A 5129-nucleotide genomic window follows, 5' to 3' on the forward strand; every position below is an offset into this window, starting at 1 on the left:
AAAATATACAAACCACTTGATGATGACTGTGTAAATTCGAAAACAGTGACCGTTCTTTCTCAAAATAGTAAACCAATACCGTATTGTGGTTGGTAACAGCTGTAAATTTTAATCATTCTTATTTCTGTTTTTGGTTTGCTACCCTTAGTTTTAGTTCTTCTGTCATTCATGGCTCTTTGAACACAATCTTTGGTGCTATCGACAGCCTTTACATGTAACCAGAATTTCCTAGGGTTTGTGAGAGATCTTCTAATAACATTCTCCTATAGTAGTTGTTAAAAACTTGACGTTTTGATAGCTGAACTAGCTTCATTTCAGCATCTCTCTATCTATAGCCATTCATTTTGTTTTACAGCTCTTGTGTAGTAGTTTGTTTCTTCGCAGAAAAACTACACCAAGGTGGGTTTTTCCCATCCCAAAGTTTTCTGCTAGATACATATCTTTCATGAACTATGTTTTTAAACTTGAGACGTATTTCACTGGAAACGTAAAAAATCTTTCTACTTAGTTCAGTTGCTCTTTGTATTTTGACAGCCATTGTTGCTACAACTGCCTAAAGGTCACTGATACCTCAGAGAGGTCAAGTTTATTTGTTGCTATCTAATGTAATATATTTCTCTCATGAATAGACTTCTAAGTCTCGTTTGCAGAAGAAGTATTCAGTATCGTTTAACAGAATATCTTCTGATACTCTCCAATTAAAAAACTGTGATTACCTCAATCGAGTGTTGGAGCATTAAGCTATCCTTCAACGATGACACTGACAAGGGGAGACATGGATTACCGAGTAGAGGTTTTCTCAGAATATTTCATGCATACTGGCGTGCATTGTGGATTTGTAGAAGAATGGACTTATCAGTTATACATATCTTTCATACTGATTCTACTTCGAACAATCTTGCATGAATATGGTAGGTGTTAATTAACTCTGTTGTGCAGAATACAATTTTGTCAAAAATGTATTAATATAGATTGATTCCACACGGCACAAACATAGGCAGAACGGAATAGATCGCTATGTAACCGTGATGTGGACATGTGTTCACACTAGATGGAATGTCAACACATCAATTCACTTAGCACAGCACCAAAGAGTGAATGAGAGGTTTTGAGATACCATCCATGATATGAACTGTTGGAAAATAATATTAGAATTAAGAAACTAGCAATGATCTAGATTATTCATGGCTAAAGCAAAATTTACAATAGATCTAGTGGAGAAACTTCTACTGGTAAACTGTTGAAAAGCGAAACAATCGAAAAAGTCTCATTCAGACTTTTCAAACTGTGTGCTGTAACTGGAGTCTCGGTCTGCCAGGAAGTTTCATATGTGTGCACACTCTGCCGCAGAGTGAAAATTTCATTCTGGGAATACTGTCATTTATTTGACAGAGAAAACAAATACAAAAAAATACACTACACTGAATTTAGTAGGTAATGCATAAAACCTTTTTAGCACATCCATTGTATTCTTTCTTCTTAACCACCTAATAATTTCAAAACATATTATTATACTATAGTAGAGCTGATTCCTCCACTGTTTATAAAAAGACTGTATAATGCAAATTGTTTCATGCATTTATGTTTTTATTTATTTCAGTGTAGGTGCGGAAGTCGCCAGAAGAACATCTGTGAATGCACAGCGAAGTGCTTTATTATTGTGTGGCGATGAGCACATGGACAATCTTCTTTACTCTTTGATTTTTGTTACTATTCTTTGTATTGACATAGATTTTTCAGTTCATGGTTTTTGAACTTTAAAATAAAAAGTTATTCCCTAACTACTTTGTTGAATCTCTTTAGTGTACAGAGATAAGCTGTAGTTAGCTACAGTGGTTACCCAGTATATTGAATTTCGTTGTAAACGAAAAAATGCAACAACGTTCAGTACATCGAAAATTTACGACGCGACATTGAAAACAAGGAAAACGTTGCGTTGAGCTTTTCTGTTGCATCAAAGAACGGCCCTTCGGTGGATAACAGTAGCAAAATGAAAATACGCCCACCGCAGTTCATTGCTGATAAACCTGAATTATGGCTTGCAACCCTCGAACTGACCTACCAGCACCACGGCATTGTAAACGAAGATACCAAATTTATGATCGCCGTTAGTGTGCGTCGAATAAAACAGTAACACTCAGTGCAGATGTAATACTCCGCCACCTCCCCACCCCCAACACCTAGAAGTATACGCATCTTAAACTGTTACTCTTTGACTGGCTGCATCGACTGGTGGAGCGACATACCCACTAAGCACTACATGATGGAGTCATTTTCGGAAGCTTAGTCGACGACACCGACTTGTCAGATCGACCTTGCAACATCTATGGGGTGCACAGTTGCCAGAGGCAGTTAGAACGGCTGTAGTGCTTTCCAGAGCATGCAATATTTCATCATAGCTCTTAGTAGCTGACAAGGTCTGTCCCTCGTTAGATGCAGGGCATACATCGTCTGTGACGTTTCAGCAGTACATACCCTCAGCAGCGACATGACGACTTCAATTACCGAACGTTGCTCAACAACTGAAAGAGCTTGAATTACATTGACAGCTTGCGGCGACAGACATCAACGTTGCGCAGAGGCAATGCAGATATATACAGGAAGAGCAGGGAAGATGGTAACGTGCCTATGGAGCATAACTGCTGGTGCCACCGTCGCTTCAGGAACAAGGCGACGTGGTGCACACCACACTGCACCCACCCCAATAGGCGACAGCAGCCGGTGATTGGCTCGGCGTATCGCGAGTTCGAGTACCAGCGGCTACCACTGTGAGATGAGAGGCATGACGGGCAACTACAGGTCTGTAACTTTTCTTCTTTACCCTCGTTATCCCGTCGACTTTTTGCCGCAGATGTTATATCCAGCCATGCTTATCTAATCGACTCAGGTTTGGATGTCAGTCCACTGCCTGTTGGAAGTTGTGATGTGAATCTTCCTCCAGCCCAATCAAATCTCACAGTGGCAAATCAGACTTCAATAATGACTCATGGAAAATGCCAGATACATGTAGACCTCAGTTTCCAAGAACGTTTACCATGTACTTTCGTGATTGCTGTTGTCAGACGCAAAATTGGGTGCGGATTTCTTATTTCATTATGCAGTTGAGCCGGTCGTTGTGGCCGAGCGGTTCTAGGCGCTTCAGTCTGGAACCGCGTGACTGTAGTAAAGAAGAAAAATGGGACCTGGAAAGCATGTGGAGACTACTGGGTACTCAATATCAGTCGCAGGTTCGAATCCTGCCTCGGGCATGGATGTGTGTGATGTCCTTAGGTTAGTTAGGTTTAAGTAGTTCTAAATTCTAGGGGACTGATGACCTCAGATGTTAAGTCCTATAGTGCTCAGAGCCATTTGTACCGTTAAGCAGTGGAAGTAGCTATTGGTTCGTCGATCATCCGCCGGGGTACCCAGTGCACTAAAGGTACCCTAGGAATAGGTTCTCTGCCTACATTCGATGACATATAGGGGGTGAAGCCACACTTAGCAAACTTGTTTACAGACAGTTAAGCACAATTTGGACAATTACATCAGGGATATGCCCAGTCAATCAGCATCTCAGCACCTGCGCCAGTTAGCTCCTGATCGTTTCACTGTGGCAATGGCAGAATTTGAAGAACTATTGCTCTCTGGAGTCGTCCGTTGATCCAACAATCCATGGTCATTACTATTACATGTAGTAAAGAAGAAAAACGGGACATGGAAAGCATGTGGAGACTACTGGGTACTGCCGGCCGGAGTGGCCGAGCGGTTCTAGGCGCTACAGTCTGGAACAGCGCGACCGCTACGGTCGCAGGTTCGAATCCTGCCTCGGACATGGATGTTTGTGATGTCCTTAGGTTAGTTAGGTTTAAGTAGTTCTAAGTTCTAGGGGACTGATGACCTCAGAAGTTAAGTCCCATAGTGCTCAGAGCCATTTGAACCATTTGAACTACTGGGTACTCAATATCAGTACCGTTCCTGACTTTATCAGATACCCGTTTTTAGGGATTTTATGCACGCACTGGCAGGTGCAATCATTTTTAGTCTCATTGATTACCAGAGAGTATATTACCAGATACCAGCTGCACCTGCTCCGAAGATGGCTGTCAACATACCATTTGGCTTATTTATACACATCTGCATGCCATTTCGTTTGAAAAATGTGGCAGAAACTTGGCAGCAGTTTGTCGAAGAAGTACTGAGAGGTTTACTGTACCATTGCGCATACCTCGTCGAAATCCTGGTCTTTTAGGTGTCTGAGAAATTGCACGAACGAAATCTAAAGGCTGTTTTCCAGTGATGTATACAGCATTTCAGTCAATGAATCAAAGTGTTTACTTCGCGATGTCAGGTGCCATTCTTGGGCTACTCAGTGACAGCAGCCATGAACAAAGAGATGGTTCACCCTGTCGATTATCACCAATTTTGCCAGTTTCTTGGAGCAATTAATTTCTATAGACAACATCTGCCTAATGCAGCAGCCATCCAGGCAGCTTTGACGTAAGCACAAGCCGGCAAGGGCGCAATGGACAAGCGACCTTTGCATTGGACACCAGAGATGCTGATGGCATGCGATAAGGTCAAGGTGTGCCTATATCAGGCAATAATGTTGGCACAGCCGGATTCTCAGGCGCGACTGGCAATAGTTGTCGATGCTAGCCAGCAAACCATTGGCATAGCACTACACCAGCCCCTGGGCTTCTAAGCTTATGTCATCACAAGTTAAATGGAGCGCTTCCAATAGCGAATTGCTGGCAATTTAGGAAACTGCCAGACACTTCCGGCCACAAGAGGAAGACAGACCATTCACGGTTTTCACAGACCACAAGCGAATTGCTTTCGCCTTCAGTAAGAAGGACGGCTGCTCACCATGTCAGTTTGGGTAACTTGAATTCATCGTCCAATTCACGACAGACCGGCAGCGTATAAAAGGAACTGAGAACATTGTGGTGGATATTCTGTACCAGCTGGTTCCGCTCTCTCAGGCTATTGACTACAAGGAGTTAGGTGCTTCCGAACAGACAGACCAACAGCTCTCTGAATTCCGTTGCAATAGTACATCCAGGTTACGTCTGCGGTGAACGTTTCTGACTTTTGTGCGACGTATCACAAGGAAAATCGAGACCTTTTGCACCTGAGAAATTGCGATGGCA

This window comes from Schistocerca nitens, chromosome 10, assembly GCF_023898315.1.
Source record: "Schistocerca nitens isolate TAMUIC-IGC-003100 chromosome 10, iqSchNite1.1, whole genome shotgun sequence".
Lineage (NCBI taxonomy): Eukaryota > Metazoa > Arthropoda > Insecta > Orthoptera > Acrididae > Schistocerca > Schistocerca nitens.